Raw genomic sequence first — 15,519 nt, 5'->3', positions numbered from 1 at the left:
CGATGATTATCTAAAGATGCAAATGGAGTTTCTTTCACTACCCACTGTGAAGGTTGAATATCAATGACACAAAACCAATTTTTCTTCAGAAGGAAACAATCACAGCTCACTGCAGAGGAGGGAGAGCTTTTCATTTCCCAGTTCAAGGCCTATGACCTGGCAGCACTCCCCCAGCCCTACTGTCCCCTCCTCTGTCCCCTTCCTCCTAAGAAACACCCATGTGAAAAGCTATACTGATTACTAAACTTACTAGTACATTTGCTTGTTTTCTATAATATATTTATGGTGTTTCATTCCTGAGCTCTTGGGTATTCATTTGTATGCATTAACTCTATCTATGTGAAACATCATATATAATAATAACTATGTATCTTGGTATGTGGAGGTGAAAACCTTGTGCAATGGTGCAAAAAAAAAAAAAATTAAATCAATTATTTATGTCCTTTTTATTGCCTCACTGGCCAGATAATTCTGTGTTCCCTGGGGCTTTAACATTGCTATCCTGTGAACAGATTACAGCATCCATCATTTGCTTGAAATCCACATACCAAATAAATATTTCTTCCATCTGCCTCCAATGTGAAATGCCACCTCTTTTCTACAAGCACTGGTATGATTCAGTCTTCAAAGAGCTCCAGGTTTCCCTGCTATGAAAGCTTTAGAGTCTAACCCAGGCCAAGGAAAATGGTGCCATCAAGACAGGACATTCCAGTGTCCTGTTCACATCAAACCTTTTGAAGAACTCAAATCATCTTCCTTGAAAACAGGGAACTCACATGCAGAATACTTTGTCAGAAATACAAAGGATACCACAATCCATCCTTTCCTCAGTTTCCCAGGAAAATGTACTAGTGGAGAATGCCATTATGTGAAGCTCTCCATGAGGTCAGCCTTGTGTACCCTAAATATTGCCTCCCTCTCCACACCCCAGAGCCAGATGGAAAATGACATCCTACAGGGAACAGCAAGACAGAGAGCAGAGCAAAGCGGAACCTGTAGAGAGATTTTGCCAAATGACAGAATTTGTAGAGGTCACAGGCAGAAGAGAAGTCACAAAAGATAAAAAATCCTCTGTGGCTTCTGGGTTAGCAGACCTGTGGTTGACCTCAAGCCAAGTGGCCTTACACAAGTTTTTTAACGCTGTCACGGAGGGTTTGGCTCCTTCATAAGCAAATATTCTATTCAGAAAATATATTTACTATATCCTGAGTTGCATCCTTCACATATTTCAAGGGTAAGCTACAAAAATGAGGGTTCAATTTATAGACAAAGGCCATTTGCCCACCTCCCAAAGCAGCCCTTCTGTAATAGAGCTGCTCCTTCACCAGCCTCTGAGACAGATGCTTTGGGATGAAAAAATGTTAAATTCATTTATTTGGTAATTTCCTATCAGTTGATACAGACAGGAGTGAACCAGAAATATGACAAAACTCTAGTATCTCCCTATCCAAAAATTAGCATGATAAAAAGAAATAATCTAAAACCTTGTAAGAAATTAAAAGAAATTGCACTTCAGCTGGGAAATGGCATCTGATTTTGTTTTCAGATATAAACTCGGAGAAGTCACAAAACAGCTAACTCTTGAAGGATGGTAATTACTAAGAATTCATGGAAGCTGTCTAGGCATAGATTTATTTTTGTTTAATGTGCAACTTCAGTGGTAGTCTTAAGTTAGGAAAAAAATGTTATTTTCTGTGCATTTTTAAAGGAAATAATGAATAATTCAATTTTAAGGAAGGAAGCACAGGAACAATTGACTCAACCTTACCTTTTCACTGTATTATTTGTGCTGGCCTTTATTTCCATAACAGATAAACCTCTCTTTAAAGAACTAATATTTCTAGAACAATTGTTTTTAATTACAAAATCTCAAAACATTTTCCTAGGACTGAATCTCATTTTGTGAAATAAGCTTGATAAAAAAATAGGAAAAGACAAAAAAACCCTAACATTTGAATAACATTCAATAGCAATTTTGGCCAAAGAGTTACAGACTTGGCATTTTTCTTCATATGAGCTGTTCTATTTACAGGAAGAAAACTGCTGGTCTGTGGAAAGAGAGGGGAAAGTCCCAACCTCTGAAAAAACACAGAACTTGAAAGTATTCTTCTTTATGCCATCATTTTCCTTGCCCTTACACTTCTCAGAGCCTGGCTGCTATTAGAAAGGTAAACTGAGACAGAGAAAAATCATTTCTTCCACAATTCACGACTGCTTTCCACTCTGCTTTGTGCTGTTCTTAATAAGTCAACTACAGTTCATGCTCCAGATATAGTGTATTATAGCTCTTCCTTGTAAAGAAACACAATAACTAGGAGGGATAAAAAATGATCACCCTCCCTCCAAATTATAAGCAAATTGTTATAGGTCTAAAGATCTTGTTTCCAAAATAATGGCTTTGGTATTCATGCTTTTATTTTCCTTCCTTTTTTTTCAGTTTTCTTTGTTGGTGTTATGGTTCATGTTTTCAACTTCTCTGGAACAATGAGAAGCAAGAACAAATATAGCACTTAAAAAAATGAAAAGCTGGTTCTTGTAAAATGCTACCAACCTGGCAGCTGGAGCTTTACAAATGTTATCAAATATTGCAAGGAAATAAAAAAGTGAAAAATAATTGTTAGAGAACATTAAAGAAAAAATGCCTTAGAGGAGAAAAATTTTGTCAACAAAACCCAGAATTTGAAGAGGACCAGGCAGCTTCTTCCTCTTGTCTCACATCCTGCACTTGTAACTTAATTGTTATTCCTGAGATTTGCATGCTGGTCAGCACTAATTACAAAACCTTGTTGAAGATCCTATTTTCATCTCTGGTATTTTCTGTCTGCATTAAAAAAAATACTAATATCCAGGCTAAACATTGATGAGGTCTAAAAATCTTATCAAAATCCCTGTGTTCACTTGGAGAACCTTTACTTTGGTGACACTGGATACCCAGGGATCTCATACCAGAAAAAGAAGTTCACTGAAAGCTCATGCATAAACAGACTTGACTTATGTCTTTGTTGGTGCAGTGCCCTTGCTGGTCTCATGAAGACAATGGAATGTCAGAGAAATAAACAGCAAGAGCTGCTCCTAACACCTTCAACACAAGGATTTCTTCCTCAAGGCACACAGATCTCAGCAAACACTGCTGGCAGGTTTCCCTTTGTTCATCGTGTTCCTGCTGAGTCCAGATGTTTACCTTTGCTCAGTCCAGTCAGAAAAAACACCAAAGGTTTCCTGATTTGCTGGTGGCAGAGCTCTGTGAGCACAGCTGGTCCAGCCCAGGGACAGAGCCTCTCTGGCTCCAGAGGGGAAGGAGAAGTCATTACAACTCCATTGCAATGCCTGCAGTCACAATTCTGCTGCGCCTTGGAGTGAGGAGCTCAAGTAGTTTTCACAGAAGCACAAGGTTGGAAGAGACCTTCAAGATCATTGAGTCCAACCCATGCCCTGACACCTCAACTAAACCATGGCACCAGTGCCACATCCAGAATTTTTTTAAACACATCCAGGACGGTGACTCCACCACCTCCTTGGGCAGGCCGTTCCAGAACTTCATCACCCTTTGTGTGAAAAGCTTTTTCCTAATATCCAATCTCTATTTTTCCCTTGAGCCTGTCTGGATCATCTGCATCACTTCAGATCGTTCAGTGCAGGCCTGTGCCATCACAGCTACACTGCACTTCTGCTGGACTGCTGCCCATCCTTTTTCTATTCCATTAAAAAATCTTGCCTTCAGTCAGGACTTTGGCATGAACAAGAAACTGGAACCCCCATGCTGAGAACGTCCAATGAATCAGGATTTCTAAAATGCAGGTGGCTCAGCACTTTCTAAGGATCTTGGGAGGATCCTCAGGGTGGGTACTCCTGGGCATGAGGCAGCTTAAGTCAATGGTCAGACCTGAGCACCTTATCCCTCATTTGGACAGTTAATGTGGTGAGGAGCTGCCATTCCCCTCTGGGCTGCAGGGATCCTTGGCACACAATTTCAAGGCCAAAGCTTGGCCAGCACAGGCACTGTCTGGGGCTCCTGCACCAGCCCCAGAGTTCCACTGCCCTCCTGACACCTCAGCCCCTACAGCCCATTCAAGCAAAGTCTTCATTAGTTTAATTTCAGGGGGAGGTAGGTAATTCTTGCAGGTCTGTCATTCCCTAGATTTTACTCTCTGTGCTATAGGTACAATTCTTCTTTGTTGATTCCCATGGGGCTGAGCACATGCTCAGACAAAGTAGGAGATCACCTCAGCTAAGTCTGACTTTTTTGCCTACTGAGATTCATGATTAAATTAAGTTCTGGTTGTTTGGCTGTCAGAATTCATTCTGTTAAAGAACACTGAGTATAAATTGCATAGTTGTGTCACTAATGATAATTCTAAAAAATGAAACATTTCTGCATATGAAAACAGTAAAAAAAAAATTCAGCATTTTTTTTCTGGCTTAAAACCAAAACATGAGTTATCCCTCCTGCACTAGAAACAAATAGAACAATTAAAAGGAAAAACAACTTTGCTTGAGGGAAAAATTATTATTTTTTCTTAATCAAATTCATGAATTTTAATCAGTAAGTGCCGTAATGTGTGAAGGGAAAATGGCAATTTTCAGAGCTCTTCTCCCTGGAAGGATATTATATTATATCTTTTCCATTCTGAATGTCCTAGACATATTTTACAAGTGCCTACTGATACTTTAAAGTTAGGATTGAATTCTGTATTTAAATTGCAACCCATATCCAGTTTCAGGTCATTGAGATACAAAAGGTCGTGATATTTGCCTTTCATTTTTCTCCTCTCAGAATACTAAAATTTGAGACTATAAAGAATGCTGTATGAAATATAATTTCTTGCCAATTGCTCGAAGAATATACAGTGATTAAGTAAGTAGCTTGACCTGCATTGTTTAATCCTATTCACCTAGGATCACCTTCAAAAATTTGGCTTCTCAATGCAAGTCTGAATATTTTAAAGAATACAGGAAAAGTTTCAAGGTGAAAAATGGCCATGAAAGATGAGAATCTGCTTCATCTTTGGGTCAAAAACATTATCTCTGAATAAAAACAATGAAAAAAAAGATCAAAGTGACTTTTCTTTTGCATCCAGCAGAGAATATTTTATTTTCAATGTGGGACCTGAGAACATAAAATATGATAAAAGAGAATGTAGGCTAGATGGGCTCCCTCCTCCCATCCCCACAAACTTCAGAAACAGACAGGTTTCTGAATAAAGCTTTCAATCCTAATTCCACACTACCCCTTTTTACTGTCCTAGTGAAGAAAGTAGACAAAGTCAGTAGATCTTGCATCTACTTTACAGCTGCTTAACACCTCCAGATGAACGAGGTCACAGGGCAAATGACATTGAGAGACAGCACTTCTACTGAAATTATTAAATTCACCAATTTATAGGAACTGAAATGCACCATTATTATCATCCAGTCTGACCTCCTGCATATTGACAACCACAGTCTGTTACCAACTTCTTCCTGAAGTGAGCCTGTAAAATCTATTCCAGCCACCCTCTATCTTTTGAAATATGCCCATTTTGATTTTGGCACATTAAGGAATGGATATTCTATCTCATTCCTCAGTAAATTTTCAATTGGGCAAATCAGTCTCACTATTAAAATGCAATGTCTTAGTTCTAGGACAACATCAGGTCCCTTATTTTTCGTGTACTATCAGTACACTGCCAAAACTTTGTCCATCACTTTTGCCAAGCACATATTTATGCCTCAAAACAAAAGCTGCCTTCTGGCATCCCATAACAGGGACTCCTCAAGCTCAGATTAGTGCATAGCAGTCACTGTGACAGGGAGTACCAGGACAGTTCCTGCACAGCTGACTGCTCAGGAGAGCAGCTCTGAGGGGACACTGTCCCTCCTGTGCTCTCTGCTGCTTTTCCTCTGCTCATGGCAGGGGCTCAAGGCACACCTCAGGGTTTCATTACATGCAGCAATACACAGATATATCCCAAAATCTTGTCTTAAACAATACACAAAATACATCCCAGATGCTGTCCTGTCTCAAAGTACCAGCACTGGCTGCTCCCATCAGACCCCCAGTGACCCACACCAGATGTCTGCTGGGGCACATCTCATCCTCCAAACACTGAACATGTGAAAATGTGTCTTCCTTTCACTTCCACACACGTATACATTCACAGCACCCAAAAACCAAAAAAGCAGCTCACAGCTGTGATATCTGTTCCCTTTCCCCCTAGTTCATCCCCTCAGGGGTGCTCACAGGCACAGGGAGGGTCTGAGCTGGCTGAGCTTCCCCCTTTCCCTCCCTTATCCATCTCAGAGGTCAGAGACAGGGGAAGGGACACAGGGAGGCAGCTGTCAGCAGGGAAAGGGCAGCACAGGAGCAGCTGCCCATGCACAGGAGCTCCAGCACCTTCCCTGTGGCAGCATCCTGGGGCTGGGGCTCAGCCCAGGCACCCAGGGCACAAGGAACAGGGGCTGTGACACTCCCTGTGCCCTGCTCAGGGAGCCAAAGCCATACTGAACCCAGAGTGGGCAGTCACAAATCACATCAGAACCCAGCAATTCCACTAAGAGCCTCCTGATCTCCCTTGGAGGAACTCATCCAGACTGCATTCCCCAGCCAGTAAGGGCTTTCTATTTACACAGCTGTGGATCTCCAAATAGAACTGATTTCTCTTTTTTTTTAATCTGCTTCCTTTGAAGTATTTAGCAGGTTGACAGAGCTTTCAGCTGCAACTCTCTGCTTCCTCACTCTTAAGCCTAATAGCTCATCAAGATGTAGCTTGCCAAATCTGCTTTTTCTCCTCCTCCCTCATAATTTCCGTTGTCCTTTTCATCATCCAGGGTTTTAAGGAGCTTCTGCTTATGAGGTTTAGAGGCAAGACACTCATGAGTCTGCTGATAATGCATCATGTAACTTACTGATTTTTTAATCCTGAATCAGGATCTCCTCCCTTTTAAATAGAAGTTGTATCTTTACCAGCTATTTGGTTTGTAAAATTTAAATTTGACTTGGTGCTATGACTGCTAACCTAATGCCTTCAACTGCTGAAAACCACTTTGTTCTCTTTTCATAAACATCACCTACAAATAATCAATTTAACTTCCCTGAATATACTGTCCAATCATCTTGTACATTTGTGATCTTACTTTTATGCAAAAGCTGCAATTTATTACCATTAAAATCCTGTTACAGAGGATTATTTTCAATTTGTTGAAATTTAGCTTCTGTGCTAGAAAACAGGGAAGAAAGATGGAAAGAAAGACCAGGATGGACTTATTTTGCAGGATGCTTGTCTGCATTCATGCTAAGGGTATTAAATGGATTTATTTCCTCAAAGAGGAGTAAGGAGGGAGTTAAACATAAAAGGAAGAAGATTAGTTTGACACTGAAGGACTGAGGAGGTTTTTTTTAACAGTATTTAGAAAAAAAGAAAATATATAAAACCCCTCTCATGCCAAAACTTCCTCCCACTCTTGACTCCACTGTAGGTTATATAGGTATGCTAGATTTGCAAGTAATTTATTATTGAAAAAAAGAACTATTAATTTGTTTTCTGTTAAAGAGATAAAACACATAAATAACTCTCCATTCCTTCACTTTGAAGTGTCAGGTGTCACTTTGCAGTGCTAAGTTTATTAGCCTTAAAAGTCTTTTTCTTCTTTTGCTTTGTGCTTCTGCTCTTTTTATCATGTGTCACATTTATGGAAATTTTAACTAACATTTCAGAGTGCTCTGTTTATACCACAGATGGTTTATTTTTAATTTATATATTTATTTTTATTTACTGTTTTCTCTTTTCTGACTCAGAAATTTAATGAGCTCTCCCCCACCCCATACCCAGGGGAACTAAGAAGACTGAAGAGAGCACATTAAAAGAGGCAGTTGATTTTTGAGCTGTTCAATGTGAAATATGTTATTTATAGCAGAGAAATTGAAGCCTGTGGCCACTATAAAAATGCTCTAAGTGAGGACAAGATGCCTTTAGTTGTGGGGAAGAGTAACTTCTTCACAAGTCATCCCACTAAATTTAACAGGAATTCCTGTGGACCAACTGTGTGTAAAACTGAGTGACTGCTACACCGTAACACATCATAAATCAAACAATGGTTTGTGTTGGAAGAGCTCCTCCAGTTCCACCCCTGCCATGGCAGGGACACCTTCCACTGTCCCAGGCTGCTCCAAACCCCACCCAACCTGGCCTGGGGCACGTGCAGGGATCCAGGGGCAGCCACAGCTTGTCTGGGCACCCTGTGCCAGGGCCTCAGCAGCCTCTGTGACACTCTCTGTACCCTTTGTGACACCCCTTGTACCTTCTGTGACACTCTCTGTACCCTCTGTGACACCCTCTGTACCCTCTGTGACACCCCTTGTACTCTCTGTGACACTCTCTGTACCCTCTGTGACACCCCTTGTACTCTCTGTGACACTCTCTGTACCCTTTGTGACACCACTCTGTACCCTTTGTGACAACCTTTGTCCCACCTGTGACACCCCTCTGTACTCTCTGACATGCCTTGTACCCTGTGACACCCCCTGTACCCTCTGTGACACCTCTATACTCCCTGTGACACCCTTTGTATCCCCTCTGACACCCTTTTTTATCCCCTGTGACACCTTCTGTATCCTCTGTGACCCCTCTATACCCCCTCTGTACCCTGTAAAACCCCTTGTACCCTCTGTGATACTTCTCTGTACCCTCTGTGACCTCTCTATACCCTCTGTGACATCCTTTTTACCTTCTGTGAATCCTACATGCCCCCTGTGGCAGCATCTGTACCCCAGTGCCACCCCCTGTATCCCAGTGCCACCCCCCTGTACCCCAGTGCCACCCTTTATAGGGTGTCACACGTAGGACAGGCACCATCCCACGCCCACCCTGCAGTCCTGCCCCTACAATGATGCTGTTTGTGCTGCTGCCTGCAGAAATGTTGATATCAAATGTATTGTGGAGCCAATCTGCTGTGCCTCTATTTACATCAGCTGGGGAAGGATGGCTTCTCTGTTACTCAGTTAACTTTGCAGCTATTTTCCATTTTCCCCCTGTGGCTTCAAAGAAGTCAATAAGCAATTGATAAATCTTCTGTAGCCCTGGGCAATTAATGGGAGTTACACAGCATTGACTGCATCAATCCTCGTGTATGTGAAAAGCAAAAAATTGATTTCACAAATTTACTGGTACCTATTGATTTAGTGCCTCTTCCCCAGGCTATTCCCATTTAATGTTTTTGTGAGGTCATTGAAAAAAAAAATCAAACTGTCAAATAAAATCTGTTTCTTCAGAGCTTTATCTGTTACATTATTTTGCAAGTATTTTTGGCCTCAGCAATATGTTTTCAGGCTGAGCTTCAGGCTTGTAAGATTTTCATCATCTACAAAGCAAGCATAAACAAACTGACCCAACCAACCATTTAGTGAAGGTGTTTTGAAGGTTCAGGATTCTTTTAAAAAGTGAAAATTCCACCTACAAAAATCCTTACTGAGACTTCACAGGCTCAAGATGAGTTTACAGACAAATCAAAGTACTTGTGTATCTAACCATCCAATTTGCATCTGCATGCATCTGATTGGCAGCTGAATACCATGAACATCCATAAAAACTGTTAGTCCAAGCAGCCAGATTTGTTCCTAGGACTGAACTTCTAGCAGAGGATCACAGAGACAAATGCAGCAGAAGTAAACTGAATGTACCAAAAAATAGCAGCTTTTTGGGAAATTTGTCCTCATGCACCTGTTGCTCACAGCTCATCACCCACATTTGTGAAGACACAATAGGCAGAACAGCAAGGAAAAATTACTTTGCTTTTTTTTTGTATATATATTAACTCATTTTTTGTTAAAAATGACATTGAATGGGAAGTCATTTGGTTCTGCATGCTCTTTAGTGTCATCCTCTTTCAGGCCTTAGAGTCAGCAGTGTGGGTTTGATCTCATTGTCAGCACAGTGATACTCTGTGAACCCTTTTATTTCTTTCCTATAGATGCTCTTTGCCAGAATCTCCTGTCAGGACCAACCAACAACCTCAGGTTGCTGCAAGGAGCAGCTAAAATGAAGAGTTAGAAATTCACAAGATACCTCTTTTGCAAATGTATGCCCTGCTCTTCAAACATGGAAGTAAACTAACATTTTTTCAACTTTTTTTTTTAAAGGAAATAATTTCTACAGGATGTATGGATAGAAATGCTGTGCTGAGCTCTGAAGGGAGTGAGCCTGAGAAACATTAGTGTTCTTACCTACTTTGAAAGTTCAGGAGACTGTCTTTTGGAGCAATATTGAATCCAGAACTCAAAACCTCAAGTCAAAAACCTGAGTGAAAATCTGCTTCTATGGAAGTGAAGCCTAAGTGCATCGACTGATACACAGAAAAGAGTGAGGCAAGACTATGTCTGCAATCACAACCCAAGAAAGAAGATTGCTCCACATGCAAGTGCCAGCCTCATGAAAATCATAAATGCTTTAGGGTCTCTACATGCATTAAACTTGATTTGTTCCTCCCCCTCCCCATGCCATCATACCTCTGCCTGTTGGGTGAGGCACCGGGCTCTGCTGGGCCGGGCTCTGCTGGGCTGGGCACCGGGCTCTGCACTGGGACAGGCACCGGGCTCTGCTGGGCCGGGCACCGGGCTCTCTGCTGGGCCGGGCACCGGGCTCTGCGCTGGGCCGGGCACCGGGCTCTGCGCTGGGCCGGGCACCGGGCTCTGCGCTGGGCCGGGCACCGGGCTCTGCGCTGGGACAGGCACCGGGCTCTGCGCTGGGACAGGCACCGGGCCCGGCACCGGGCTCTGCTGGGACAGGCACCGGGCTCTGCGCTGGGCCGGGCACCGGGCTCTGCGCTGGGCCGGGCACCGGGCTCTGCGCTGGGCCGGGCACCGGGCTCTGCGCTGGGCCGGGCACCGGGCTCGGCGCTGGGCACCGGGCTCTGTGCTGGGTGAGGCACCGGGCTCTGCTGGGCTGGGCACCGGGCTCTGTGCTGGGACAGGCACCGGGCTCTGTGCTGGGACGGGCACCGGGCTCTGCGCTGGGCCGGGCACCGGGCTCTGCGCTGGGCCGGGCACCGGGCTCTGCGCTGGGCCGGGCATCGGCCTCCGTGCTGGGCACTGGGCACCGGGCTCTGCGCTGGGCACCGGGCTCTGCGCTGGGACGGGCACCGGGCTCTGTGCTGGGACGGGCACCGGGCTGGGCACCGGGCTCTGCGCTGGGACGGGCACCAGGCTGGGCACCGGGCTCTGCGCTGGGCCGGGCACCGGGCTCTGTGCTGGGCTGGGCACCGGGCTCTGCTGAGAAGCCTTTCCTGAGCACATATGAGGTTCCACAGGCTCAAAAAACCCACTTGGTGCAGTGGCTGTCCAGAGCTTAAACAATCTGCACTCAGTACCTTCTTCTGTGAAACAAAAAATGAACAGATTTTCAAAGTGTCTGTTTTTTATTGCCTGTATAGAATAACAGATCTCTGAAAAATGAAATGAAAACTCAGAATACTGTTATTTATAAATGCATGGTAAGTTCTGAGGTACATTTTAGTATGTGAATTACAATAAAAGAAACCAGAAATAAAAAAAAAAAATTTCAGCTGTGTAAGTGATATCAGGAACTCCATATGCATCTATCAATTGTGAGGAAACGATCAAAGTAATTTTTAATAGGAACTAACAAACTGAAATTTAACAGGATGACTTGTCAGCTTGATATCTAGCAAGTCAATGATCCCATAGCTGAGTAAGGACAACTAATTATTTAAGAACTGTTGCTGTAGTGACAGTGTCAATCCCATAAAATGTTTCCATTTTTCATTTGACAGAATAAAGGATCCTTATTTATTCTAGTAATGACTGCCCTTGAACGATGAAAAAATGTTCTCTGAAGTATTTCCAAAGGAACAATAAAAAATAAATAGTTACTTCTTCCTTATGTTGTTCAATAGTTGTACTTTAAAACCCACTGAAAATTTTATAAAATAATATTTAATTCCTTTTTAAGTACTTAGTAGGAAACACTAACTCCCTACTAAAAAGATCTTTCTCTAATATTAAAACGAAAACACAAATGACCATAATACAACAACAACAACAAAAAAAGATTTTACAATGATAGATATAAAGAAAAGAATAGGTACTGAGAAAGTGGAAAACCATGACAATTTTATTTTGAAGTTTATCTATAGATAAAGAATTTCCACATTCTTTCCAAAAGTTGCTTTGACATTTTTATGAATACAATTACTGTTTCAATATAGTTCTTCTGTCTGGGCTGTCCTTGCTCTGTAACTTACCATTCTTGTTGTGACTTTGACTTTTATCGTTTATAAATGTATAATTTCCATAACATCACAAATGAAAGCTGCATAGAATTCTGTTTCACTTACATGAGGAATTTGCAGAGGCCTATTCTACTTTAATAAATGCAATCTGCTAATTTTGTGGTTACATCGATAAACAAACTGAAAACCACAAAAATACATGCTTGATATTTTTCTATATTTTCCTCAAACAGATTACAAACACCAAAACATAAAAATGAAGACAAGCTTTACAAACACAAAGGATTAAAATAGATGTAAATGATATTATGCGGGAGGCAGCTCCTTCAGCCATCCCATTAGAGAATCAAATAAAAAAGCTTTAAAAGTAATATATGAATTAATCAACTCTATCAGCAACCTCACCACTACAAAATTCTGAGCTAGAAGGAAATAGCATCAACTCATTTCAAACTACCACCCTACCTATAACAGGAAAAGAGAATTTTACTGTCATATATTGTCATTTATAACCTGCTAAAGGTCTAACGTCAAGCCTCATATCAGGTAGCACTTCACTGATAAAAACCTCAAGCTCCTTGGATTTTGGAGGATGCAGATTTGAGAGAGAACATGAAAACCTGTAGCTGTCACCTGTCACTTTGTCACCCTTCATGTCCCCTGCCCACAGCACCCACCCTCCATCAGCCACTGCTGCCCCTGTGCCCCTGACACAGCATTAGTGGCTAAAGGCAGTACCACAGGGGTGGAAGGTGTTGAAAATGCCACCAGGTCACGTTCATTCTAGGTAAAAGAAAGATTCAGACTGTTCTGTGGTAAGAAATTCACCCTGGAAAACAAAGATGCTGCTCACTGTCATGCAACAAGGCTGAGGATCCTGGGCTGTTCAGAAAGCAGAAAAGCAGATCACCATAAAATTTCCAATGTCAGGACATGGTTTCCTAAAGTAATTTCCATTTTATGCTTCCAATTTTTAACTTGTGCACTCTTCTTTCCTCCACACAACAGATCTACAAAGACCTGGTACCCAAAACGTTTTAACATCACTGTGGTCATAGATGGGATTTGTGCCAGTCAAGAGAACAGGCTTACTCATAACAATCAGTTCCATTTCACAAGTTTAGAGGAATTCTCAAAAAACTAACAAAATTAAAACTCCAACCAAACACTTTCAAACTGCATCCCCACAGTAACAATGGAAATAAAATTACCTTTTTGAATATTCCTCTTTGTTTTGCTCTGCATTGACTGAAGTGATTCCAAGATGCAGAACAGGAAAGCATCACTAAAAGCTGCAGACCAAAATGTGTGACCACCTTTCCAGGAAGAAAAGTTTAGTTCTTTTTGAAATACACAACATCTTCAGCATTCCTAAAAACCAGAACACAACCCAGAGCAGGATTATGAGCTTATGGTCTCAGAAAACACAAACCAGCATCCCTATCTTGATGAAAAGAAAATTAACATCAGGCTGCACTGTAGCATCCTGAATTTAAAATAACTGAAAATAGTTGGTGTGTTTAGGGGCCATGCATTTTGCATATTTACCAATGAAAACTAAGAATTGCAGAACTAAGCCCACACCCTTTGTGGCATTTAAAGCCCTTACTCTCATTGAAATGAAACTCTTCAGTGCCATTTCCAAAAAGGATTAAAATGCTCAAGAAACAGTCAGATAATTGGAAAATAATTACATGCTAAAACTCTACCAAGAACAAAGAGAAAGTATGTTACACCTATCATGTAATTCACTCACAGTACAAAAGAAATTACATTTTAATGGTATTACAAATATTGCATTTATTCAGTGTGTATGATTTATTATTAAAACAGTAAAATGAAATATTCTGTTTAATCAAACCTATTCAAAGCAGCTTGCTTGGCCGAAAATGTAAAACCCAATTTTCTTTTCAGCTCTCTCCAGGGAGATTCCCTCCCTGGCAGGGCCTGTGCCCATGGTGAGAGCTGCACTCCTGCCTGGCACCACCTCCCTGTGCCCAGCAGCTCCTCCCTGCTGCTGCCCCCTGACCCAGCCATGCAAGGGAGCCAATCCAACACCACTGAGCTCAACAGAGAGCTCTGCACTGACCTCTCAGGGCTGGGGACCACCCTTCTCCAAACAGCAGGACCAATTACAACCTTGATGAAGACACCACTGACTCTAGAGCTTAAGTTTTCCATGTTCTTCAGCAGTCTTAAGAACCAACTTAAGCTTTTTTTTCATTTCAGAAGCCTATATTTTCTACATAAATCAGTAACAAAAATAGCTGAAAAAGCTCTTTATTTGCAGAACCCCAATATAGATTTGAGGAATCTCTGAGAATAAATGAAGTTTTCAGATTTTTTAAGTCTCTGGAGTCATTTTCTAACAGCACTTGATGCCTCAGGTTTTAGCTTTTATACTTTTCAGATTCTGTTCTGCTTTAGTGTGCAAGTTTAGGCCTCATATTGGGGGATAGCAAGCTCTCTTCATAGAGTAGGAAGACAAAACAATTCCTTCTCTAGTTGGGACCAAGGACATCCAATCCAGGTTTCAGGCCCAAGAGCTTAAACAACATGGACTGAAGAGAGAAACCAAGAAGGATGGGACTTCATGGGCTCAAACTGTAATTGAACAATTAGCTCCAATATGCTTATGGACCAAAACTTAAAAAAGTGTGAGACCCCGTGACCTGTTGTTCATTTTGTGGCCATTTTGGGTTGTGCTGCCCAAGGTGGATCTATTTGAGACCTCTTGATAAATCCCTACTTTATTCTTTAGCTCTGTCTATTGTCTGTTCTAGGTCAGCCTTCACAAGGCACCACACTGATGCCAAGGACCAGGAGCAAGAGTTTTTTGATAATGGCCACCTCAGGCAGATCCCAGGAGCCAGTCAGGGACAGCAGGAGCAGCGCAGCCACACCAGTGTGAATCCTAAAGGGTTCCCTGCAGGGCAGCAGCTCAGCCCAGGCAGGGCAGGCTCTGACCCTCCTGAGGAGCTGCTCAGAGGGGGTGCAGGTCACTGGGGATGTGGATGTGGAGCTGGGCTAAGATGGGCTCCTGTTGCCAGTGTTAGCATGTCCTAAAACTTCCTTTGCCACAGCCATCCTCTAATTTGTTCCTTTCATTCACCTTTTCCCTCCTCTGTCTTTTCGTGGCCTTCAGCTGAGGCCAGCCCACTTCATCATTATTGATCTTATGTTTATTTTTCTATCTACAAAGACTTACCAAGGATATACTTTGTACTGTGAAAGGAGAAGTCTGCTTGATGTGTAAAAAGAAAATGAGAACTTTCAATTCTAGCTGCAAACCGTATC

Source organism: Agelaius phoeniceus, chromosome 15, assembly GCF_051311805.1.
Source record: "Agelaius phoeniceus isolate bAgePho1 chromosome 15, bAgePho1.hap1, whole genome shotgun sequence".
In the NCBI taxonomy this organism is placed as follows: Eukaryota; Metazoa; Chordata; class Aves; order Passeriformes; family Icteridae; genus Agelaius; species Agelaius phoeniceus.
Note: the sequence above shows the minus strand (reverse complement) of the source record.